At 39.6% G+C, this 27689-nt stretch overlaps 1 pseudogene; it reads right to left on the bottom strand.

The window, feature by feature from the left end:
• Window positions 1-2857: 2857 nt before the first annotated feature.
• Window positions 2858-27689, bottom strand: LOC103080327 (protein FAM136A pseudogene; annotated as a pseudogene).

Genomic DNA, 27689 nt, shown 5'->3' with positions numbered 1-27689 from the left:
ATTCCTGCTTCCTCACTGTTGAGAAGTTGAAGCAGAGCAACCTATAAACTCCAACTGTGATAAATTTATTCTCATGCAAAGGCAGGATTATCAGCAAGACCCCTTCAAAGGCTACAGGTTCAAGTCTTTGTCCCTCCTTCCCTCACAGTCCTCTAACCAAATCTCTACTTACAGTTCAACCCTAACCAGCCTACTCTTCAGAAGACAGAAGTCTGAATAAAATTACAATAGACCTTAACTTAAAAACAATTAGTTAAAAAGGTGCTTAATAAAAGCTATTTGTGACAAAACTAGAGTCAACATAATACTCAATGGTGAAAAGTTGAAAGCCTTTCTGCTGATTCCTGGAATAAGACAAGAATAGCCACTCTCACCACTTCTATTCAACATAGTACTGGAAGTCCTAGCCACAACAATCAGACAAGAAAAAGAAACAAAAGGTAACCAAACTGGAAGAGAAGAGATAAAACTGTCATTTTATGCAAATGACATGATACTATATGTAGAAAACCCTAAAGACTCCACACAAAAACCACTAGAAATGATCAATTCAGCAAGGTAGCAGGATACAAAATTAACATTCAGGAATTGACTGTATTTCTTTATACTAATAATGAAATATCAAAAAGGGAAAATAAAAAAAAAATCCCTTTTAAAATCACATCAAAAATAATAAAATACTTAGAACAAAACTGACCAAGGAAGTGAAAGACTTATACACTGAGAACTATAAAACACTGATAAAGAAAGCTAAAGATAATCGAAAGATACACCATGCTCTTGGATTGGAAGAATTAATATCATTAAAACGGCCATACTACCCAAAGCAATCTACAGATTTAATGCGATTACCATCAAATTACCCGTGACATTCTTCACAGAACTAAAACAAATAATTCTAAAATTTATATGGAACCATGAAAGACCCGGAACTGCCAAAGCAATCCTGAGGAAAAGGAAGAAAGCTGGAGGCATAACCCTCCCGGGCTTCAAAACTACAGTAATCACAAAACTACAGTAATCAAACCACAAAACTACAGTAATCAAACAGTGTGGGACTGCCACAAAAACAGACATATGGATCAGTGGAACAGAACGGAGAGCCCAGAATTAAACCCACACACCTACAGTCATTTAATCTTTGACAAAGGAAGCAAGAATATACAACAGAAAAAAGACAGTCTCTTTGGCAAATGGCGTTGGTTAAGCTGGACAGCCGCATGTAAACCAATAAGTGAGAGCACTCCCTCACACAATACACAAAAATGAACTCAAAATGTCTTAAATACTTAAGATAGGATACCACAAAACTCCTACAAGAGAACACACACAAAACATTCTCTAACATAAACTGTAGCAATGTTTTCTTAGGTCAGTCTCCCAAAGCAATAGAAATAAAAACAAAAATCAACAAATGGGACCTAATCAAACTTATGAGCTTTTGCACAGCAAAGGAAACCATAAACAAAACGAAAAGACAAACTATGGGCAGGGAGAAAATATTTGCAAACGATGCAACCAACAAGGGCTTAATTTCCAAAATATACAATTGGCTCATATAACTCAGTAACAAAAAACCCAAACAACCCAATCAAAAAAACAGGCAGAAGACCTAAATAGACATTTCTCCTAAGAAGATATACAGATGACCAATAGGCACATGAAAAGATGCTCAACGTTGCTAATTATCAGAGAAATGCAAATCAAAACTACAATAAGGTATCACCTCACTCTGGTCAGAATGGCCATCCCATTAAAAAGTCTACAAATAATAAATGCTGGAGGGGTGTGGAGAAAAGGGAACCCTCTTACATTGTTGGCAGGAATGTAAATTGGTACAGCCACTATGGAAAACAGTATGGAGGTGCCTTAAAAAACTAAAAATAGAGTTACCATATGATCCAACAATCCCACTCCTGGACATATATCCAGAGAAAATTCTAATTCAAAAAGATACATGCCCCCCAGTGTTCATAGCAGCACTATTTACAACAGCCAAGACATGGAAGCAACCTAAATGTCCACTGTCAAATAAATAGATAAAGAAGATGTGGTATATAATTACAATGAAATACTACTCAGTCATTAAAAAAGTATAAAATAATGCCATTTGCAGCAACATGCTTCCCCTACCAGTGTGACAGCGCTTCTTATAATTTAGCAGGGTCTCCAGGCTGAAAGATGTCATGTGTGAGAATTTTAAGAAATGCGCATCCACATCCTGACAGCCAGAAATGAATATCCACAAGCACCCTTTCAAAGCTTTTATCCAAACTACCTCTACCAACTCTACATCTTAAAGTAACTTCATGCCCTTGTATATAATACAAAACCAAGCAAAACAAAGCCCCAGAAGCGCCCTTTCCCATTCTAAATTAGTGACCTCGTGGATTTTGTTTTATTTCCAGTTTGTGTAAAATGTGGTAGTGATCCTTCTGGTAAACAGGAGGTTGGCAACAAACAGAAACACCTCTCCTCACACTCTACTAGATCATACTCAGGTCAGATAAACGTGCCAGCCTGTTGGTATCTGTGTACTATGAGAATCTGGTACCTTGGAGGGCTCTGATTTGGTACAAGGGAGACGCCCTGTTGCCAGGATAAGCACTTGCCACGTGAAATTCAGGCTCACAAAAACTCTCCCTTGCTATCTCTGACCCCAATTTTAGCACCAGTTTTTTTCACTTTCTAGGTTTCAAACACAAAGGAACCAGTGTCCAAAGGCAAGTGATATAGGCCTTAAACTTGCTGCCATCCTTAATTTCCTCATTCATAAACTTTCCTTAGAAAACCCAAATCCCCATTCCTCTTTTTAAATAGATTGCTGCCTTCAGCCCCGATGGCCAATAGCAGACATCTATTTCCCAATGGATGAGAGAGACTCCTTCACCTTCCTGGTCATGGTTGGGATGAGGTTCATGTGGCCATCCACACACGTGGTCATGCAACTCTCCAGCTGCCGCTTCACCTGAACCTATTTACTCCCCACATCTATTGAATCTTTGGCTTTGTCATTGCAATACATAGTGCACCGGGCCAGGCGCTCCTGGAACTTCTCCAACTCGCTGGTCACCAGGGCCTGGGCTTGAGCCAGAGGTGCATGGCAGTGCTCAATGCACTGGTGCGCTTGCTGCATGGATGCCTGGCTGTCCTCACAGCAGGCAGCGCTGCACCGTAACATGAGGCCCTGCATCTTCCGGATGTTCTCTCTCCAGACTTATCACCATAGAGTCCACCGCCTCCTGCACCCAGAGCTGCTGCAGCTCCGCCACGGCAACCCCACACTGCTCCCTGCCACGCAGGCGCCCAAATGGACTCCCACACACAAGCCCGCCACCCCTGAATTAAGATTTTACCTAATTATGGGACTTCCCTGGTGGTGCAGTGATTAAGACTCTGTGCTCCCAATGTAGGGGGCCCAGGTTCGATCCCTGGTCCAGGTACTAGACCCCACATGCATGCCACAACTAAGAGTTCGCATGCCACAGCTAAGGAGCTGGCAAGCCACAACTAAGGAGCCCTCGAGCTGCAACTAAGGAGCCCGCCTGCCGCAACTAAGACCTCATGCAACCGAATAACTTTTACCTAATTGTAAACCACCTCAGATATAACTCTGTAATCACTCACTACTAAAGTAAAACCAGCTCCAATGAAAAGAAGCACAATCGTTTAGCTATCACAAACTGAATATTTATGCTACAGATGGAATGTCTGTGTCCCCCCTATAATTCATATTTTGAAACCTAATCCCCAATGTGATGGTATTTGGAGGTGAGGACTTCGGGAGGTGCTTAGTTCACAAGGATGGAACCCTCATGAATGGGATTAGTGCCCTTATATAAGAGGTACTAGAGAGATCCACTATGTGTGGACAAAAAGAAGATGGCTATGAACCATGAAGTGGGCCCTCAACAAACACTGAATGTACTGGCACCTTAAATTTGAACTTCCCAGCCTCCAGAACTGTGACGCATTTGTGTTGTTTATAAACCATTAGCCTATGGCATTTTTGTTACAGCAGCCTGAACAGACTAAGATAATTCAGTAGCTGCCAGACACCACTGCAAATGTGTCATGTCTATTACCTCATATAGATCCTAGGTGATATTTTATGCTGAAATGAGTAGTATTAATTCTACTTCACAGATAAAACATGGAAACTAACTGTTGAAGACATTTTTCAAGATCATGTATCTGTAAATAGCAAAGCCAGGATCAAAATTCAAGCTAGTTTAAGCCCAAGGACCATATTCTTAATAGGGCTACATTTTTCTGCAAATGAGAAAAAGACATTCCCTTCTCAAGTCACTGTACTTCCATATATTTGGAAATTGTCATAACGTACTGATTTTATTAGGAAAGGTGCTTTATTGCCATCTACTGAAAGAGTAGCATAATAAATATACAAATTTTGCAGGACATGACTATGAATAGGGCCTCTGCAGGCACTGCGGTTTTCAACCTGCACAACCAAATGCAGCCACTCTGGTGGTTAAAAACAAATGGAATTTCAATATATTTTTAGCATTACTGAAAACTAAATTCAACAAACCAGTGCTTGTAATCACTTAAGCACAGAAAACACAGAGAAATATCATGAACCCTGTCCTCAAGAAATCAATATGATCATTAGACCTTGTCACAAAACACAATACAGAGAAGTAAAATAACAGAAGTTAGTATAAACATGCAGAGGCAGTATGAAGATTGCAGAGATTAATTCTAAAAACCACTTTTAAATTTCTTTCCCTCATTGAAGCCTTATAGTAACTCTGTGAGTTAAGGCAGCAATCACAAATTCACTTCCAAATGAGGGCACATGAATGTGAATTAGGGAGAGACATTTGCAGACTGAGGAGAAGATTTGTGTTTGTCATAAACATGGGCTCTTAATGTGAAAAGACATGGGTAAAAGACCTATTAGGGAAAGACTGAAAAAGTAAACATGGAGTAAAGAATCTAACCTCACCTAAAAGGAAGGCTAGGGAATTAATTCCCTGGTGGTCCAGTGATTAGGACTCAGTGCTTCCACTGCTGGGGCCTGAGTTTGATCTATACACAGAGAACTAAGATCCTGTAAGCTGCACGGAGCGGCCAAAAAAACAAACAAACAAGTTTAGCCTTTGTCCTTGGCTTCTGGAAAGTAATGTTTATGCCCTTGGAATACCATGGCTGACAGAAGTGTCTTTCTTTGCCTGAGAGCTTCAGTTACACCAGACAGTCTAATAATGTGATTTAGGGTGTTGGCTAATCACACCCCATACTGTTAGCATGGGGGCTGGTGACACCAGAAAGACAGTATGATTTAGAGTGGAGGCTTTGAGTCACACACAGAAGAACTGGAGACTGAGATCAGCCATTCATGTCTACGTAATGGAGCCTTAGTCTGTTCGGGCTACTGTAACAAAATGCCATAAAGTAGGTAGCCTATAAACAACAAACACTTCTCAAGTTCTAGGAGCTGGGAAGTCCAAGATCAAGGTGTCAGCAGATTCAGTGTTAGTGGTGAAATCTGGTAATGGCTCACTTCCTCACTGATGCTAAAGGGAGGAGGGATCTCTCTGGAACCTCTTTTATAAGGGCACTAATCCCATTCATGAGAGCTCCACCCTCATGACCTCTTTACTTTTCAAAGACTCCACCTCCAAATACTACCACATTGAGGATTAGGTTTCAACATATGAATGGGGGTTGGGAATAGAGAACACAAATATGCAGTCCATAGCAAAGCCCCAGTAAAAACTCTGGACACCAAGGCTCAGGTGAGGTTCCCTGCTTGACAATAACCCACCTATACGGTCACACATTGATACCAAACATGTAACTCATCGTGACTCTATGAGAAAACCACAAAAGTTCCATGACTGGAACTCACATCCCAATTTCAAAACTTACTACAAAATAACAGTAATCAAATCAGTGTGGTACAGGCATAACAACAGACCCAGTCAATGGAACAGAATTCATGGTCCAGAAAAACCCATACATCTGTGGTCAAACGATTTCTGTCAAGGGTCTGACAAAAAATAACAGAAGTTACTAAGCAGTGGTTTCAGACATGACACAAAAGGACAAGTTAACAAAAAATGAATAAACTAAACTTCATCAATATTTAAAACTTATGAATTTCAAAAGATATTATCAGAAAGTAGAAGGACAATTCATATAATGGGAGAAAATATTTGCAAATCACATATCCAACTAAGAATCTAGTACCCAAAATATATGAAGAACTCCCACAACTCAACAACTCAGTTTAAAACTCAGTAAAAGTCTGATACACATTTCTCCAAAGAGGGCATACAAATGACCAACAATCACATAAAAAGATGCTTGATATCATTAGTCATTAGGGAAACACAAATCAAAATCACAATGTGAGATACCAACTCCCACCCATTACAATAGTTACTGTCAAAAATTAAATAATAAGTATTGGCAAGGATATGGAAAAAAACTGGAACCGCTGTGCATTGCTGGTAGAAATACAAAATGATACAGTTGCTATAGAAAATGGTACAGTGGATCCTCCAAAAAATTAAACATAGAATTACCATAGCATCTAGCAATTCTACTTCTGAGCAATTCGATTTCCCAAAAGAACTGAAAGCAGGGACTCAAATGGATGTTTGGGTTTTTTTAATTAAATATTTACTTATTTATTTTGGCTGTGCCAGGTCTTAGTTGCAGCACGCGGGATCTTTGCTGCGACATGCAGACTCCTTAGTTGCAGCACACAGACTTCTTAGATGCCGCATGCGAACTCTCTGTTGCGGCATGCATGCAGGATCTAGTTCCCTGACCAGGGATCGAACCCAGGCCCCCTGGATTGGGAGCGTGCAGTCGTACCCCCTGGACCACGAGGGAAGTCCCTCAAATGTATGTTTAAATGTCAAAGTTCAAAATAACATTATTCACAATAACTAAAAACTGGAAACAACCCAAATGTCCACCAATGGATGAATGGATAAACAAAATAAGCATGTACATGTAAATAAAAACTATTCACAGCCTTAAAAAGGAATAAAATCCTGACACATTGTAGGTTTGCGACCTCAGGAATCCCCAGGTGAAGTGTGAAACTGGTGCCCATGCATAGAGGGCAAGGAGAGACCAAAGAAAGAGGTAGATCACTCCAGATTGGTAGCTGGCAGTTTTAATATGCAAGGGAACTTACACACGAGCCAAGATTCATACACAGGCTGGTTTGACTCCACAATTCAAACTCCTTACGCCAAGCCAGCATTTAAGATGCAATCCAAGATCTGATGAGGAACTTATATCCAAAATACATAAAGAACTCCTAACAACTCAACAACAAAAAGACCAGTAACTCAATTTTTAAGTGGGCAAAGGACCTGAAAGAGACATTTCTCCAAAGTAGATATACAAATGGCTAATAGGCACATGAAAAGGTGCTCAACATCATTATTCATGAGAGAACTGTGAATCAAAACCACAATGAGATACCACTTCACACCTATTAGGAATGACTACTATTTTAAAAAGTTAAAATTTAAAAATTTTTTTTAAAAAAACAGAAAATAGTAAGTCCTAGCAAGGACATGGAAAAACTGAAATCCTCATACATTCTGATAGAAATGCAAAATGATGCAGTCACTGTGGATAAAAGTATGGTGACTACTCAAAAGTTAAAAATAGAATTATCATATGATCCAGCATATACCCAAAAGAACTGAAAGCAGAGACTCAAACAGGTATTTCCACAACAATGTTCAGAGTGCCATATTCACAAGAGCCAAAAGGCTGAAACAACCCAAACATCCATCAATGGATTAATGATAAACAAAATGTGGTATATACATACAATGGACTACATTCAGCCTTAAAGAAAGAAAAAAATTCAGGGCTTCCATGGTGGCGCAGTGGTTGAGAGTCTGCCTGCCGATGCGGGGGACGCGGGCTCGTGCCCCGGTCCGGGAGGATCCCACGTGCCACAGAGCGGCTGGACCCGTGAGCCATGGCCACTGAGCCAGTGCATCCGGACCCTGTGCTCCGCAGCAGGAGAGGCCATAGCAGTGAGAGGCCCGCGTACGGCGCAAAAGTACGGCGAAAAAAAAAAAAAAAAAACAGAAGAAAGAAGAAAATTCTGACACACAATACAACATGGAAGAACCTTCAAGACATTAAGCTAAATGAAATAAGCCAGACACAAAAGGACAAAAATTATGATTCCACTTATATTAGGTCCCTAAAGTCATCAAACTCAGAGACATAAAGTAGAATGGTGGTTGCCAGGAGATGCGGGGAGGGGAAAATGAGGAATTGTTGTTTAATGGGTATAATTTCAGTTTGGGATGATGAAAAGTTCTGGAGATGGACGGTGGTGATAGTTTCGGAACAACATGAAAGTACTTAATGTCACAGACCATAGACTTAAAAATTGTTAAAATAGTTAATTTCATTCTATTTGACTACAATTTTTAAAATGCAGTCAAGGGCGATGCACATCAGAATCACCACGTATGCTTTTAGAGATAGTAGACACTCAAACCTCAAATTAGAATCTTGAGTGATGAGAGGCCCACCAACCACCCCAGTGAGTTAGGCACTATTAAAGTCTGAGAACCACCACCAAGAACACTGGATTAAAATCCAACCTCTAGGGACTTCCCTGGTGGTGCAGTGGTTAAGAACCCGCCTGCCAATGCAGGGGACACGGGTTCGAGCCCTGGTCTGGGAAGATCCCACATGCCACGGAACAACTAAGCCCATGCACCACAACTACTAAGCCTGCGGTCTAGAGCCCACGAGCCACAACTACTGAGCCCAGGCACCACAACTACTGAAGTCTGTGTGCCTAGAACCCACGTTATGCAACAAGAGAAGCCCCGGCTAACCGCAACCAGAGAAAGCCCATGCACAGCAACGAAGACCCAATGCAGCCAAAAAAAAATCCAACCTGTAAGGCTTTACCATACAGGTAAACTAAACACAGAACAAGCTTCTCTGCACATGCTTGGAATATTCTGCTGCAGTAAAATACACAATGTTGGGTAAAAAAGTAAAAACGCTATAGTCTCTATTGAATTTTTTAAAAGGCTGAGGAAGAAAGAGAAAGCTTTACATCCCAGTGGCTTGAGGCTGTAAGAAGAAGATCCTCAACGTGAAGAACAGGATGCCAGTCATGAGACGCTGCACTCAGGAGTCCAAAGTTTCCTATCTTAATCTGTTCCACCCCTTAGGCCATCATTCAACCATGCACAAGTTTCTCATTAACTTTTTTCTTTTTAACTCTCTCTCACCGCATCATGCTATCCCTTGCTCCTTCTCTTCCCCAGCACACTTATATAGAGATTTGTCAACACAAAGATTTTATTCCTCAACTACTGCAATGTGATTTCTTCATTAACCTCTCCTCAAAACTGTTTTCCCTTTGATTAATGGATTTCTCCACACTCATAAGTGTACATTTGTTACCTATGTTATTTTAATGCATAAGTGACAAGAACTGAATGAAGAATTCAACAAAACTGGTTCAAAATAAGGAGGGACTTATACAGAATGTTCAAAGATAAATATTTTTGAGATCTTAGTAAAACTGTGGCCAGAACTCAAGCACTAAGTATGTTTCTCTTCTTTCTATAAATAAATTAGTTATTGGGTAGATAATACGTACTGTTTTTCTCGGTCATAGCTTTTAAGAGGAGATAATCTAGAGCTACACCAACTGGACAAGCTTTCTTACACAAAACTTAAGAAATTGTTCATGTGTGTTTCAATCTTTACAAAAGTACTCCATTTTTATTTGTCTTAACATTACAATAAATTTTTTAAAAGCATCACCCTATTCCACTACTTGTCCATTCCAAAAACTGAGTACAAAATTATGTACCAGGCACCAAGCCAGCAACCTGACACAACTGTTTTAATATACTGCTGCCCTATTTGCATCTTCTGATTATATATGTTTTAGTTGTATCCTTAAGATAGACAACATTGTATTCTGCTGCCTTTCTTTGTTTAATAGGAATTTTCTTATGCTCTAGAGGTTCTGCTCCTTAAAAGAACAGAAATTAAAATCTACAACTTTATGAGAAACCAACAGAAATCTTATTTATAAACAAGAATAAATGTTCTGTTTCTGATCTTACCAGGATGGAAAAGAATATTCAGATTGATTTTCAAAAGAGTATCTATGTAATACTAACGACCCTAAGTTTTAAAACTAACATCAATTTTGCAGTAGATATAAGCATTGAGAGGACTTCCCTGGTGGTACAGTGGTTAAGAATCCGCCTGCCAAGCAGGGGACATGGGTTTGAGCCCTGGTCCAAAAAGATCCCACATGCCAAGGAGCAACTAAGCTCGTGCGCCACATCTACTGAGTCTGTGCTCTCAAGCCCGCATGCCACAACTACGAAAGCCCGTGCTCCACAACAAGAGAAGCCACTGCAATGAGAAGCCCACAGTGAGCACAGCCCCCACTCGCCACAACTAGAGAAAGCCCGCGCACAAAAATGAAGACCCAACGCAGCCAAAAATAAATAAATCTATAAAATAACTTTTAAAAAAAGCATTGAGAGAAAAAAGTTTAACAGGAAATACATGAAAGTGCCTATATCACCTGACTGTAGATTTACATGTGTTATTTTCTATTGTATTCTTTCTTTTATAGCTATTCTACAATAGGTGCATATTATTTTTACTATCAGAAAAAAAAATTTTTTAAACTGTTGTTCTAAACTGCACATATTAAAATCCCAACTATCTTTCCAGCTTGAGTCCCTGTTGCAAAAGGAACTAAGTACTCCCCCTGCTGGTTATTTAAATAGTTCCCCCAAACTAAGAGCAGTGTCTAGAAGCTAATGAAGATTTTAAATCAAATCATGAGAAAATATCTGCAAACAAAGCAAATGACAAAGGATTAATCTCCAAAATATACAAGCATCTCATGCAGCTCAATATCAAAAAAAAACAACCCAATCCAAAAATGGGCAGAAGACCTAAATAGACATTTCTCCAAAGAAGATATACAGATTGCCAACAAACACATGAAGAACGCTCAACATCACTAACCATCAGAGAAATGCAAATCAAAACTACAATGAGGAATCACCTCACACCAGTCAGAATGGCCATCATGAAAAAATCTACAAACAATAAATGCTGGAGAGGGTGTGGAGAAAAAGGAACCCTCTTGCACTGTTGGTGGGAATGTAAATTGATAGTCACTATGGAGAATAGTACAGAGGTTCCTTAAAAAACTAAAAACAGAACTACCATATGACCCAGCAATCCAGCTCCTGGGCATATACCCTGAGAAAACCATAATTCAAAAAGAGTCATGTACCACAGTGTTCATTGCAGCACTATTTACAATAACCAGGACATGGAAGCAACCTAAGTGTTCATCAACAGATGAATGGATAAAGAAGATGTGGCAATGGAATATTACAATGGAATATTACTCAGCCATAGAAAGAAACGAAATTGTTATTTGTAGTTAGGTGGACGGACCTAGAGTCTGTCATACGTACAGAGTGAAGTAAGTCAGAAAAAGAAACGAAACTGAGTTATTTCTAGTGAGACAGACGGACCTAGAGTCTGGTATACAGAGTGAAGTAAGACAGAAAGAAAAAAACAAACACCATATGCTAACACACATATATGGAAGCTAAGAAAAATGGTTCTGAAGAACCTAGGGGCAAGACAGGAATAAAGATGCAGACGTAGATAATGGACTTGAGGACATGGGGAAGGGGAAGGGGAAGGGTAAGATGGGATGAAGTAAGAGTGGCATGGACATATACACTACCAAATGTAAAATAACTAGCTATTGGGAAGCAGCCGCAGAGCAGAGGGAGATCAGCTCGGTGCTTTGTGACCACCTGGGAGGTGGATAGGGAGGGTGGGAGGCAGACGCAAGAGGGAGGGCATATGGGGATATATGTATACATACGGCTCATTCATTTTGTTATACATCAGAAACTAACACAACATTGTAAAGCAATTATACCCCAATAAAGATATTAAAATAAATAAATAATTTTAAAAAGAAAAAAAAAGACAATGATACTTGGACTACGAACTTCAGAGCAAGTTAACAAGACATAAGAAAACAATCTAACTACTCACTTCATACTTTTTCTTCCCTAAGTTTCTTTAGCTACCTCTTTCACCAAATGTCTTCCACACTTCCAAACTTTTCTCCCTACATTCCAACCCATTAGCTTTCCTGATCAAAACCCAAATTATAAAGCAAGTATTAAGAGTACTGAATCAAGTTTTAACTTGCTTTTCCTAAATACGTATGTGGGCCTTGAATATACCTAGCTCCAACTCCATCTGCACGTATATTTTAATTAAACTGAGTCATTTAAGATGAAATGGACATAAGAAGACACTGGAACAATGCCTTACAAATTCGGAGGAAAACTGATTTTCAATCTAGATTTCTCTACTCAGCCAAATTATTAATCAACTATGGGAACAAAATAAAGAAATTTTCAGACATGCAGAACTCAAAAAAACTCTTAACACACTCTTTATTAGGAAGATACTGGAGAATATATCATGCAAAAGGAGGAAATAAGCCATATTGCCTGACTAAGGACAGGCGTAAAAAGTTTTTGATTACGGGCTTCCCTGGTGGTGCAGGGGTTGAGAGTCCACCTGCCAATGCAGGGGACATGGGTTCGTGCCCCGGTCTGGGAAGATCCCACGTGCCGCGGAGTGGCTGGGCCCGTGAGCCACGGCCACTAAGCCTGCGCGTCCGGAGCCTGTGCTCCGCAACGGGAGAGGCCACAACAGTGAGAGGCCCGCGTACCTCAAAAAAAAACAAAAACAAAAACAAATGTGGGGTTTAAAAAAAAAAGGCACCTGGAACAGATCTCTGCTCAAAAAGATAAAAAGTTGTGGGAAGAAGGAATTATGAAGTTGGCTGAAAAATGGCAGAAAGTAGTGGAACAAAATGGTGAACACGTTGTTCAGTAAAGTACTTGGTGAAATTAAAAAGGTGCCTTTTATTTTTACTTAAAAACTGAAGGAACTTCTGGCCAACCCGATAATTAATGTGTTTTTTAAAATAAGAAAATAAACTCCAGAAAAAAACAGCTAAAAGAATTAGTTATTTCCAAACTTCTGATCTAAACAAGATGATACAGATCTGTTTCTCCCAGCTTCTCCCCACTAAAAACAACTATAATCCCTGAAAATAACATAGAGACTGGTGAGAATTCTAGAAATAGCAAGCTGGTTTGGGAGCCCAAGACTGAAGGAATAACAGAGTAACAAGGTGACTTATGTCTGAGCACCCAACAGAAGGTGACCCAGACCCCATGTTTCCCCACCCCCAACCTAGCTCATTCCTCCTCTTGATCAAACAGGATCACTACAGTTGGGGATTTCGACACCTGCCCACCATGCTCAGCAACTGATAGAACTGCTAGGCAGAAAATGATATAAGTCATACAAGATCTCACCAAAAAAAACAAAACAAACAAAAAAACCCTAACAATACCTAACTGACACAAAGAGAGCACACCACCCAACAAAAACAAAATACATATTATTTTTCCAAACACAAAGGAACACTCACCCAAATGTAGCATATTCAGAGAATAAATTTAAGAGACTGAAATCATACAGAATGTGTGGCTTAATCATAAATGAATTAAATTAGAAACCAATAACAAAAACAAAACAGATAAAGATAAAAACATGAATAAACAACAAGCTTCTGATTCATGAATAAAACAGTCTTCAACAGATTTTTTTAAACATACAAAATTAAATGAAAAAAGAAACAGCAATCAAAATATATGGGATGCAGCTAAAGCAGATCTGGGAGGGAAATTTGTAACATTAAATACAGTTGACCCTTGAACTACACAGGTTTGAACTGCATGGGTCCACTTACACAGGGATTTTTTTCAATAAATACCTACTCCAGTGCCACATGATCCACAAGTGATGGAATCCATGCATGTGGAACCACAGATACAGAGGGCTAACTGCGAAGGTATACATGGACTTTCAACTGCACAGAGTATCAGCTTCCTACACTCCTCACTGTTCAAGGGTCAACTTATTTTCATTGGAAATGAAAAAAACTCAAATCAATAACCTAAATTCCAACCTCAAGAAACTAGAAGAACAAAAAATAACTAAAGCAAGCAAAAGGAAGAGAATAGTAGGAATCAATTCAAGACAGGAAAACAACTATTTTTTAAAGCAATAAAACCAAGAGCTAGTCCTTCAAGAGATAATTACAATTAATACACATCTATGAGGACTGGCCAGAAACAGAGAAGACACAAATGACAAATATGAGTTTGAAATAGGGGATATCACTACAAATCCTACAGCCATTGAAAAACTATATCCCTACAAATCCTACAACCATTAAAAAGATGTAGGAACACTACAAACTTTGCACTCATAAACTCAGTAACTTATAAGTCAACCAATTCCTCAAAAACCACAACTTACAAAACTCAACCAAGAATAGATAATGTAAACAGACCTTATAACCATCAAATAAATTGAATTTGAAGTTTAAAAGTCCCAGAAAACAAACCACTAGGCCCAAGTGATTTCATTACACAATTCTAACAAACCTTCAACAAAGAATTAACGTCGACTTTTTATGATAACTTCCAGAAAATAAAACAAGAAAGAACACTTCCAAACTCACTTTAGGAAACTAACACTACCCTGATAAGAGTCAGGCAAAGACAATATAAAAAAGAAAACTACAGACCAAATAGTTCTTATGAATTTAAATGCAAAAAAAACCTCAACAGAATATCAGCAAAAGGAATCTAATAACGTTTACAAAGAAATGTACACCAAGGCCAAGTGGGGTTTATTTCAGGTGTGCACAGCTGATTCAACATTCAAAAATCAACCAATGTATGAGAATCCGCCTGCCAATGCAGGAGACCCAGGTTCGATCCCTGCTCCGGGAAGATCCCACACACCGCAGAGCAACTAAGCCCGTGCACCACAACTAGTAAGCCTGCAACTAAGCCCATACCACAACTACTAAGCCTGTGCTCTAGAGCCCACAAGCCACAACTGCTGAGCCCACGTGCCACAACTACTGAAGCCTGCGCACCTCAATGAAGAGTAGCTCCCGCTCGCCGCAACTAGAAAAAGCCCACACGCAGCAACAAAGACCCAACAAAGCCAAAAAGAATAAATTAACTAATTAAAATATATATATATGGATCAATTTTTTTAAAAAATCACCCAATGTAATCTACCATATATCAACAAGCTGAAAAGAAAAACTGCAGCATCTGGCACACAAAAAAAGCATATAATAAAATCCAATACCAATTCATTATAAAACTGTATCTAACTACAAATAAAAGTAAACTTCCTCAACTTAAGACCAACTACCAAAAACCCTCAGCTCACATCATACTTAACCAGGAAACAATGAATGCTTTCCCCCTAAGATCAGTAACAAGTAAGGATGTCCACTCTCATAACTCTTATCCAACATGGTACTGGAAGTTCTAGCTGCTACAATAAGGCAGGGAGATGGGACAAGGGGGGGGCGGCAGTGGACAACAGTGGATTTGAGAATATACAGCTTGAAAAAGAAAAAACAAAACTACGAAGACATGATAGTCTACACAGAAAATCCCAAGAAATCTAACCAAAAAAAATGGCTAGTACTAATAAGTACTAGCCAGCCTTGGTGAGTTCAGCAAGGCTACAGAATATAACATGAATGCACGAAAACCAATCCATTTCTAAATATTAACAATAAACATGTAGAAACTAGAATTAAAAACACAATACAATTTACAATCACACCAAAATAAATGAAATACTTAAGTATAAAGTTACCAAAACATGTATGGCACCTGCATGGTACAAATTTCAAAATGCTGATGAAAGAACCCAAAGATTAACAAATGGAGAGACATGGACTAGGAGACTCACAGATGTCTATCTGCCCCAGATTGATAGCTTTAATTCATTTCCTATCAAAATTCCAGAAAGTATTTTGTAGACATAGCCAAACTATTTTAAAACTTACAGGGAAAGCCACAGGCCCTAGAAGAACTAAAACTGTTTTGAAGAATAATAAAGTGGAAAGTCACTCTATCCAATGTTAAGGCTTAGTAGGCAAAGAAACAGACACATAGATAACTGGACCACTTCAGAAACCTAGAAATACACCCACACATACTTGTGCAATTGGTTTATGACAAACATGCAAAAGCAATTCAATGGCAGAAGGAACAGACTTTCAATAAATGGTAGTAGACAACTGAAAATCCATAGACCAAAAAGAAAAAAAAAAAACCTCAACCTAAACCTCACATCTTATATGAAAATTAACTCAAAATATGTCATAAACTTAAATGTAAAACATTAAACTATAAAGTTGTTGGAAAAAAACAGAAAATTTTTGAGTTCCAGAGCTAGACAAAGAGTTGTTACAGATATGATAGCAAATGCACAAACTATCAAATGAACATGGTAAAAATTTTAAAATGTTGCTGCCAGAAGATATTTGGAAACAACATGTCCAACAAGGGAAAGTACCTAGAATATTTTTTAAGCTCTCAAAATTCAGCAATAACCCCAAAAAATCCAATTTAAAACTGGGTAAAAGAAACGAACAGGTATTTTGCCAAAGAAGATAGATAGCAAATAATCACATAAAAACATGTTCAGCATCATTAGCCATCATGGAAATACAAATTAAAACCACAATGAGTTATCAGCACACACCTATCATAACGGCTAAAATAAAAAACGTGATGAGCGCACTTCCAGAATAAGAGAATAAGAACCTCTAATAACTTGCTCCTTCATAAAATAATAACAGTGGGAAAAAATAGTCAAAGTTTAATTTTTCAAAACTTTGGAAATTAACCATAGGCTCATAATCTGAACAGCATTCACTCAAGAAAAGGAGCTTAATATCGACAAGAACAGTGAACTTTTTGGTGTTTTAATTTGCCCTCATCTCATGCCCCCTCTGTAGCTCCACAGTAGCCTTGAAAAACAGCAGCCTCGTAACCAGGATAAGCTGTGTAAACTGGCAGCCCAGCAGTCAGAGGAGAGAGCAAACTGGGTTTGTAGGTCCTCAAAAGGCCCTATCCACAGAGTATTATCATTATCTGAACTGCCTGGCAGCTCTTGAGGAAAAAAACGTATTCACAGAACTTAGTTCGACCTGACTCACAGCTCACTCAATGGGAAAGCCCTATCACCAGGGCATTTGTCTAAAACAACTGACAGCAATTCATATTATAGCTGCCTGCAGCAGCAACAGTCGTTTCAGGGACCAAAGAGCCAAAAGTGCTAACGAAGGAATATCTGAAGAATAAGATGTCCATAGGCAGCACTGAAAAGATCTGACATGTTCCAGGGGATCTGGAATGCTACCTGATCTGCAGGGCTGTGTGTATGCCCAGGAAAAACCTGAGAAGGCCCTAATATCTCAGCTCTGGATAATGTCAAGGCCCTGCACAAGGAGAAAGTTAAGTCAGTTATAAACTGCCAGACTATAGAAGGCATGCCTCGACACACACAGAGTTCTTCAGTAAAGAATGAAAGACTTATTGGCTCAGAGTATCTAAAGAAATATCTGTCCAATAATTCAGACAAGTAAACAAACACTGTAGTGTGTTCAGCAGCTACAAACAGGCAATATTTTTTTCCTCAAATTTTTGACATTTACTGTAAGCCTCAAACAGCCACCAACACTCCATTTTATGCAGTTTATGGGTCCGGGTTCACAGGGCAGGGCATGGGCTGGGACAGCAAGGCTCCTTTACTTCCAGCTCTTTGATGGCAATCCTCCCCTTGTCCCTTAATGGACCCATCTCCTAGAGATAGCAGGAAAAGTTGGAGATGCCCCTTTTCCTACAGAAAACAGGAACTTTACAAACTTTAAGAAACTTTAGGGAAGTCATTAAACAAACAAATAGCAATAACAAACAAATTAAAAAACCTCTGGGGAGGGGATGGGAACTTAATGTCCAGAATTGTTGCATTATATTTTAAATGTCTGCTTTCAACAAAAAATCATAAGACACAAGGAAACAGAAAGGTATAACAAGAAAAATGCAGTCAAGAAAAACTGTACCTGAGCGAGGCCAGAAACTGGATTCACCGAAGACTTTAAATCAGCTTCTGTAAATATGCTCAAAGAAAAAAAAGAAAATTGTCTAAAAAAGTTAAAATAGCCCAGCAAATAGAGAATATAAAGACATAATTATTTTTTAGAAAGAAAGCAAGAAACCACTACACTCAAATAGAAATTCAAGAACTGAATAGTACAGTAACTGAAATGAAAAGTCTCTAGAGAGGCTCTATAGCAGATCTGAGCTAGCAGAAGAAAAACTCAGCAAACTTTACAACAGGACAGTTGAGAGTATCCAAGATGAAGAGCAGAAAGAAAAAAGAATGAACAGAACCTCAGAGACCTGTGGGACACCATCAGGTATACGAATATATGCATAAGAGTCCCAGAAAAAAAAGGAAGAGTGTCTGAAAAAATACAGACCAAAAACTTCCCAAATTTGATGAAATATTGATTTTACACCCAAGAAACTCAAAAGACTCTGAGGATAAACTCAGAGACCAACCCTAAACACATCATGTCAACTACTAAAAGACAAAGAGGAATCATAAAAGCAGCAAGAGAAAAAAGACTTATCATGTAAAAGGATCCCTAATAAAATAGCTGACTAGCCACAAGAAATCATGAAGACCCCCTCAAACAAGAGCAGAATACACATTCTCCTTACATACGTATGAAACCTTCTCGTAGATAGAACAAGCCTCAATACATTGTACAGGAGTGAGAGCATATTATTACTATTCTTAGACAACAGTACAATGAAGCTAACAAAAATAAAATTGCAAAAATTACAAAAATATGGAAATTAAACAACACACTCCTAAATATCCAGTGGATCAAAGACAGAATAACAAGAAAAATTAGAAGATATTATGAGAAAAATGAAAAAAATAAGATATTAAATCTTGCGGATGCAGAAAAAAGGAATGCTTACAAAAAAACTTATAGCTGTAAATACCTATTTTAAAAAAGGCCTCAAATTAATAGCTTAACCGTTAATCTTAGAAAACTAGAAAGATGAGAGCAACTAACCCAAAGCAAGCAGAAGGAAGGAAATGAGGACAGAAATAAGATAGAAAACAAAATAATGAAGAATATAAGTATAACCAAAAGTTGGTTCCTTGAAAAGACCAAAATGGACAAACCTTTAGCTAAACTCACAAAAAGAAAAAAAAAGAGGGAAAAAGACTCAAATTGCAAAAACAAGAAATGAAAGAGAAAAAGCACTAAAGGATTATAGGAAACCCTATAAGGGAATAATATGAAAAACTGTACGCCAACAAATTAGGTAACTACCATACAATACACAGACTCCAAGAAAGACACAAACTAGCAAAACCGACTCAAGTAGAAATTAAAAAACTGAATAGGGCTTCCCTGGTGGCGCAGTGGTTAAGAATCCACCTGCCAATGCAGGAGACACGGGCTCGAGCCCTGGTCCGGGAAGATCCCACATGCCACAGAGCAACTAAGCCTGTGCGCCACAACTACTGAGCCTGTGTTCTAGAGCCCGTGAGACACAATTACTGAGCCTGCGTGCCACAACTAGTGAAGCCCGCACACCTAGAGCCCGTGCTCTGCCATGAGAAGCCACCGCAATGAGAAGCCCGCGCACCACAACAAAGAGTAGCCCCCGCTCGCCGCAACTGGAGCAAGTCAGCACTCAGCAACGAAGACCCAACACAGCCAAAGTAAATTAATTTTTTTAAAAAACTGAATAGACGTAACAAATGGATTAAATCAGTAATTTGGAAACTTATCACAAAGAAAAACCAAGACTCAGACGGCTACACTAATAACTTATGCCAAACGTAAAAATGCATTAATATCAATGCTTCACAAACTCCTAACTCATACTATGAAACCAAACATCCTTATAACAAAACCAAAGACATCAAAAAAAAAAAACTAGACCATTATTACTTATGAATACAGATGCAAAAATCCTCAACAAAATATTAGCATACTGAATCCAGCAATATATGCAAAGGGTTATACGCCACGGCCAATAGGGATTTTCCCTCCAGCAATGCAAGATTGATGTAACATCCAAAACTCAATAAATATACCATATTAATAAAGGACAAAGGAAAAAATTGGATCAACAGAAAAAAAACTTAGAAAGGCCAACACTCTTCCATAGTAATTCTCAACATACTTGCAATGGAACAGTAGTTCCTCAATCCGATAAAGAATATCTAAATAGAACTCACAGCTAACATCATACGTAATAAATTACTGAATGTTTCCTCCCTAAGATAAGGATCAAGAAAAGGATGTGAGCTCTCACCACTTATATTCAAGATTGTACTAGAGGTTCTAGCCATGGCAATTAGGCAAGGAGAAGAAATAAGACATCCAAACTGGAAACGAAGAGGTAAAACTATCTCTGAAAACTCAGAGATGATATGGTCTTATATATAGACAATCCTAAGAAACACACACACACACAATTAGAAAAAATGACTTCAGCAAGTTGCAAGACACACTCTGAATATTAAAAAATCAAATGTAATTATATACACTAGCAATGATCAACACAAAAAACAAATTTTTAAAGAATTCCATTAATAGCAAAAGACAAAAAGAATAAAATGCTTAGAAATAAGTTTAATCGAGGAAGTGCAAGACTTCTACAGTGAAAACTATGAAACACAGTTAAAAGAAATGAAAGAACTAAATAAAATGGAAAGACAGCCCATGTTCGTGGCTTGGAAAGCTTAATACTGTTAAGATAGCAATACTCTCCAATTTCTCTACAGTTACCCAGTAAAAATCCCAGATGGCTGTTTGCAGAAATTGACTGATGTTACTATTCACATGAAAAAGCTAGGAACCCAGAATAATTTAAACAATCTTGAAACAGAACACAAGCTAGAGATTTCCTAACTTCAAAACTTACTACCAAGCTACAGTAATTAAGAAAGTATGGTAGCGGCATAAGGGTAATACATAAATGAATGGAACAGAATTCATACTTAAGAAATCCTTACATTTGTGGTCAATTGACTTTAAAAAGCAAATGCAAAAACAATTCAATGGAGAAAGAATAATCTTTTCAACAAATGGTACTGGCACAACTGAATATCCACAGGCAAAAGAATGAAGGTAGGGCTTCCCTGGTGGCGCAGTGGTTGAGAGTCCGCCTGCCGATGCAGGGGACACGGGTTCGTGCCCCGGTCCGGGAAGATCCCACGTGCCGCGGAGCGGCTAGGCCCATGAGCCATGACCACTGAGCCTGAGCGTCCGGAGCCTGTGCTCCGCAAAGGGAGAGGCCACAACAGTGAGAGGCCCGTGTACCGCAAAAAAAAAGAAAAAGAATGAAGGTAGACCCTTTCCTTACACCACATACAAAAATTAACTCCAAGTGAACCACAGACCTAAATGTAAGAGCTAAAACCAGAAACTCTTAGAAGAAAACATACTAATAAACCTTTATGACTTATGACCTAAGTGATTTCTTAGATATGATACCAAAAGCATAAGCAACGAAAGTAAAAAGACTGGACTTCATCAAAAATTTTAAACATTTGTGCTTCAAATGACCTCATCAAGAAAATGAAAAGCAAGCCCACAGAGTGGAAGAAAATATTTGCAAACCACATATCTGATACGGAAACTGTATACAGAATTTATAAAGAACCCTTACAATTCAACAATAAAAAGACAAATCCAAGTAAAGCACGGGCAAGGGCTTCCTTGGTGGCACAGTGGTTAAGAGTCCGCCTGCCAATGCAGGGGACACATGTTTGAACCCTGGTCCGGGAAGATCCCACATGCCGCAGAGCGGCTGGGCCCGTGAGCCATGGCCACTGAGCCTGCGCTCTAGAGCCCGTGCACCTAGAGCCTGTGCTCCCCAGCAAGAGAAGCCGCCACAATGAGAAGCCCACACACCGCAACGAAGAGTAGCCCCCGCTTGCCACGACTAGAGAAAGCCCACATGCAGCAACGAAGATCCAACACGGTCAAATTTAAAAAAAAAAAACGTGGGCAAGTAATTTGAATACACATTTCTTCAAAGAAGATACACAAATGACCAATAAGCACATGAAAAGATACTCAACATAATTAGTCATTAGGGAAACGCAAATCAAAACCAAAACAATAAAATACCACTTTCTACCCATTAAGATGGCTAAAGTCCAAAGAATGCAATAACAAGTATTGACAAGCATGCGAAGAAATTAGAATCCTCATTCCTTGCTGGAGACTAAAAAATGTAATCACTTGGAAAACAGTTTGTCAGTTCCTCAAAATTTAAACATACAATTACCACATGACTCATCAATTCCACTGGTAGGTTTACATCCAAGGTAAATGAAAACTTTCATCTTCACAAAAACTGGTACAGAAACGATCACAGCAGCATCATTCATAACAACCAAAAAGTGTAAATAATCCAAATATCCATCAATTGATGAATGGAATTTTTTTAATGCTGTATATACCATATAATGAAAAAATATTCAACCATAAAGGGCAATGAAGTACTGATAAACGCTACAACAATGGACGAGCCTTGAAAACGTTAGGCTAAGGGAAATAAGCCAGTCTCAAAAGACCATGTTATTCCATTTATATGAAATGTCCAGAATAGGCAAATCTATACAGATGGAAAGTAGCTTAGTGGTTGCCAGGGGGATGGGGAAGGAGAGAATGTGGAATGACTGCTAACAGCCATGGAGTTCCTTTTCCGTGTGATGAGAATATTCTCTAATAAGAAATATTTGTACAACTTTGTGAATATACTAAAAACCACTGAATTCTGTACTTTAAAAGCATGAATTTATTACCTATGAAATTGAATCACTCATACATTGCCAGTGTAATATTGTACAGCCACTCTAGAAGTTTGTTAGTTTCTTATAAAACTAAACACCAAATTACGATATGACCCAGCAATTACACTCTTGGGCATTTATCTTAGAGAAATAAAAACCTATGTTCCCCAAAACACCTGTACACAAGTGTTCACAGCAGCTTTATTCTAATAGCCAGAAACTGGAAACAGCCCAGATGTACTTCAACAGGTAAAATGCTAAGTGAAACTGTGGTACGTCCATGCCATGGACTACGACTCAGCAATAAAAGCGAAGAAGCTACTGATATACACAACCTGGACAAGAGCCTCATACTGAGTGGGAAGGAAAACAACGTCAAAAGGTTATAAACTGTATGATCCTATCCCAATAACATTTTTGTTTGGTTTGGTTTGGTTTGCAGTACGCGGGCCTCTCACTGCTGTGGCCTCTCCCGTTGAAGAGCGCAGGCTCCGGACGTGCAGGCTCAGTGGCCATGGCTCACGGGCCTAGTTGCTCCACGGCATGTGGGATCTTCCCGGACCGGGGCACGAACCCGTGTTCCCTGCATCGGCAGGCGGACTCTCAACCACTGCACCACCAGGGAAGCCTCCAATAACATTTTTGAAATGACAAAAACTTTTAAATAATGAATAGATGAGTGATTGCCAGGGGTTAGGGGTGGGAGTTAATGGGAGTCGGTGTGATTATAAAAAGGATCCTATGCTGATGAAACTGTTCAGTATCTTGACTGTGGTAGCAGATACATGAACCTACACGTGATAAAACTGTACAGAACTAAACACACACACACACACACATATACACAGACGCACATCTGGGGAGATTTGAATAAGACAGTTGTTTTGTATTAATGTCAATACATTGGTGATGATATTGTACTACAGTTTTGCAGAATGTTACCACTGTGGCCAACTAGATAAAGAATACGTGAGATGTCTATATAATTCCTTACAACTGTTATGTGATTCCACGATTACCTCAATTTTAAACAGGGACTGCCTTCAGGGACATGATTAAGTGCAGGAAGGAGCAGGGCAACAACTGCTGGTTTTCATGAGAAATGTTTTCATACTACTATTTTTATCTATGAGCATATATTATTTTGATTTAAAAGAAAATATTTTTCCCCTTACAGGAAATATATATGTGAAGTACCTGACATATGAAAAGTCTTCAATAAATGTTAGTTCTCCTTTCCTTCCATTTTAAGGATAAGACAACATCTAGACTAAGATATCAGTACTAAGGAGTCCAACTCTGAGAAGCAGAGCCACTGGTAAATCATCCAATGGGATTACCAAGGGCTAAAACTGGAACCATAATGTACTCCTACCAAGATAACTATGAGAGAATCTCTCTCCACCACTGAACAACTTTAAAGCTAAGCCCTCTTCCTATTCCTTGTTCAACAAACTGAGTGAAGCAATTCTGGAGAAATCTAAAGGCAAAACAGTAGAGGATGAACAATAGCTTTGTCCTCATCTAGAAATTTCTTTCTTTATCATGGTGTTTTATTATTAATTGCTTTCATTATCACTAACATTAATTGAGTGCTTATATGCTCAGTACATCATTTCATGCAGTTCTCATCATTTAACCCTCATACCAACCTTGCAAGATCGGTATTATCCCCATTTGATAGACAAAGAAGCTACAACTTAGAAATTCTGTGTATATTGTGCTGGTCTGAGAGCTAGTAAGCAGCATGTCAGGATTTTCTCCCATGTATGTCTAATTCCAGAAATAAAGATTCTAGCCACTGATTCTGCATTATCTCACTTTAACAAAAGTATCTAGCAATAACTGTCATGTGCACCTTCCACTCAAAGGCACATAACAGCAGCTGAGCTTTCCGACCGGGTTGAGAACCTGGGAATATCACTGGAACTTCTAAGTCTCAAGCGCAGTCATGGTATCAGCCACTAGCCTCCTCCTAATCATGATGTCTCACCTGCCATTCTGCACTCTTACGGCCAACTATGTCAGTGTTTCCTTTCGAGCACTGACTCCTACCCTTCTACCAATTCACTTTACCAATCACCAACCCACAAGGCTAGGATAAAAAGACCCACAAATGAGAGTGGCCCTCTTCATATTTTCTTATTACTTGTCCTTGGTCAATGCTGGTAAACACTCTTACCATTCCCTACCCCTCTACTCTCACACACACACTTACATGCCCAAGTTCCACACCCACGCTTGCCTTCACCTCTCCTTGTCACCATCATAGCGCAAGTCGTCGCATCTTCCCTAAGGTTAAAATGAGCCACTATAAAACCCAGCAGAGGGGCTTCCCTGGTGGCGCAGTGGTTGAGAGTCCGCCTGCCGATGCAGGGGACACGGGTTCGTGTCCTGGGCTGGGGAGAGCCCACATGCCGCGGAGCGGCTGGGCCCGTGAGCCATGGCCGCTGAGCCTGTGCGTCCGGAGCCTGTGCTCCGCAACGGGAGGGGCCGCAGCGGTGAGAGGCCCGCGTACCGCAAAAAAAAAAAAACACACACACACACACAAAAAAAAAAACCCAGCAGACCCTCCCATCTACTGCGCTCTCCTTCTTCCCTATCTTCTCAGAGGAAAAATACTCCTATTACCTAATACTAGCCCCTCTCTGTACCAGAAGCCAGGTCCTCATTCTCTCCTTGGCTCCTCCCCCTCCTGCTTCAAAGAAGCAATGTTTCCCTTTCTTGAAAAATAAACAACTTCTTTGAAATGACACGTACACTGCATTTAATTAAAAATTACTATGTCCTTGCTATTATGAAAGAAGCACCAGAAATAAGGTTTTCTGATGAGGACCCAAAGGAGTAGAGAAGGAGGGTGTCATCAGAAAGATATGATGTTCCTTTATTTCTTTAATGACCTTTACCAAGAAACAGTTTTCCTTTCAGTGAGAAGGGGGAGAGCTATAATTCAGTCTGAGGAGGCAGAAGGAACTGTGAGAGTGAGGGGGGGACCAGGAAATCTCAGAAGGTAAGCGAATGATAGGTAAAGGGAGAATCTGTGGTCGTTCTTGGCTATTTAGCAAAGGGAGAAGACAAAGCTTAAAGGGAATAAGAATCATAGCACTTGAAAGGACAGTGAGGGGGCACATGCAGGAGGAAAGAAATAAATAAAATACACCCAGCCGTGGAGCAACTTGGAGCCTAATCTCTCCCTGGGCCTTAAGTTCCCTAACATCAGGTAAGAAGCAACTAAGTCTCCCCAAGCTTCCCATTTTTCACAGGTTCAAGTTGTGAGTCACCACTGACTCTTCCCTCTTCATCTTTCAATTTCAGGTACTTAAGTCTCATCTTCCTTTCATTATCTATCAACTCAGTCCTTTCCCAATACTATTCCCAATTCTACGATGTTAGTTCAGGCACATATCAACTTCCATTTTAAGAGTCCAGAAAGATCTACATGGCTTGCCCAGAATTATAAAATTAGTTAGTTGTAGAGCTGAGACTGGTACCCAAGTCTTCTGACCAGGGTATTTCCCCATGTTTCTTCATACTTACAATACTTGCAAACCTTCTATACTAGTTCTCCTTTCATTCATTCATCAGATATCTATTAAGTATCTAATATGTTCAAGGGATTATGACAGGTGCTATGATAAGGTCTTGAAAACTGATAGAATGACAAAGGGAAAAGCGAGTATCAGGTCAAAAACATGAAGATTTCTAAATGAGGATGTAGTGTAAGTGCCTGACATCAAGCATCTGATTGCCAGGTGGCATCCACTTTAGAAGAAATCCATCTTGAATAAAAGTATCTACAGCTGTATGCCATAGCTACTTGCAAAACAACCAGGTAAGGAACTAGGCTGCCTCCACCCATGAAGGTTCCTCTTTCAACAAGCCCTGGTAACCTAAATAACTGACCATTTGAGCGCTTCTCCCTCCCTGCTATTGCTTTAAATTAGCCAACGAAGAATGAATCCCCGAAATTCTAGACACCTAACCCCCAGACCCTAATAAAGGCAGACCCCAGGTGTGCCGTCCCTCTCTCCCTGTGTCTCGCCCCCCCCTCCCTGTGTATCGCCCCCCAACCTCACCGTGAGGTCCTTGGGTGTACCATGCACCCTCCAGGACCTGTGAGGAATGAACCTTGCTCCAAGTCTCCTGACGGTTTCTGCCGAAGCGCACCCTGCAACCGCAATTAGAGAGCATCAGTGTCAACAGGCTGAGAGCAGCACAACACAGGAGGAAGTGCTGGTGCCCAGGGGACTAAGGGCGAGAGAATGACAACTTCATGGTGCACTGCGTTTAAACCGCGCTCAAGGGAAAAGTCATACACATCTGAAAATCGTCCATACAGAGGGACTGCTAACATCAATGTGTGAGACTGCCCAGAACAAACTTGGAAAGTGAGGGAAAAGGCGCAAAGTCAAAAGTCGGAACGTGGCAGGAAGGCAGCAAGGAGAAATAAATGAGCAGTTGCAATACAGGAAAAGAATCAAGTGGCAAATGCTACAGTGACCAAGTTCACAAGTTACATGGGCTTCAACAATTTAACATACTTCCTTGATTCCTTGGTTTTTTCTTTCTTCACATTTTAGTATTTTTGAAATCAGGGTTAGGTATGTTTGTCAAGGGCTTCCTGGACTTCGTAAATGGGTAGTCACAAAACTGACAGCGTGTGTGACAACCATTGGTATTCCAGGGGCAAGGAGACACAGCAGTGAGACGGCGGCTGAACCAGCGTGCGCGGACTATTTTTTCAGGAACTTTTTTTGGTAAGAAAAGAGGAGTCAAGAAAGGAGTCAGTGTCTGCTTTCATTCAGTTTTCAGTACGACGAGACAAGCAT

Source organism: Lipotes vexillifer, unplaced genomic scaffold, assembly GCF_000442215.2.
Source record: "Lipotes vexillifer unplaced genomic scaffold, Lipotes_vexillifer_v1.1 scaffold69, whole genome shotgun sequence".
Taxonomy (NCBI): domain Eukaryota; kingdom Metazoa; phylum Chordata; class Mammalia; order Artiodactyla; family Lipotidae; genus Lipotes; species Lipotes vexillifer.
This window is presented reverse-complemented; position numbering and strand designations above follow the sequence as displayed.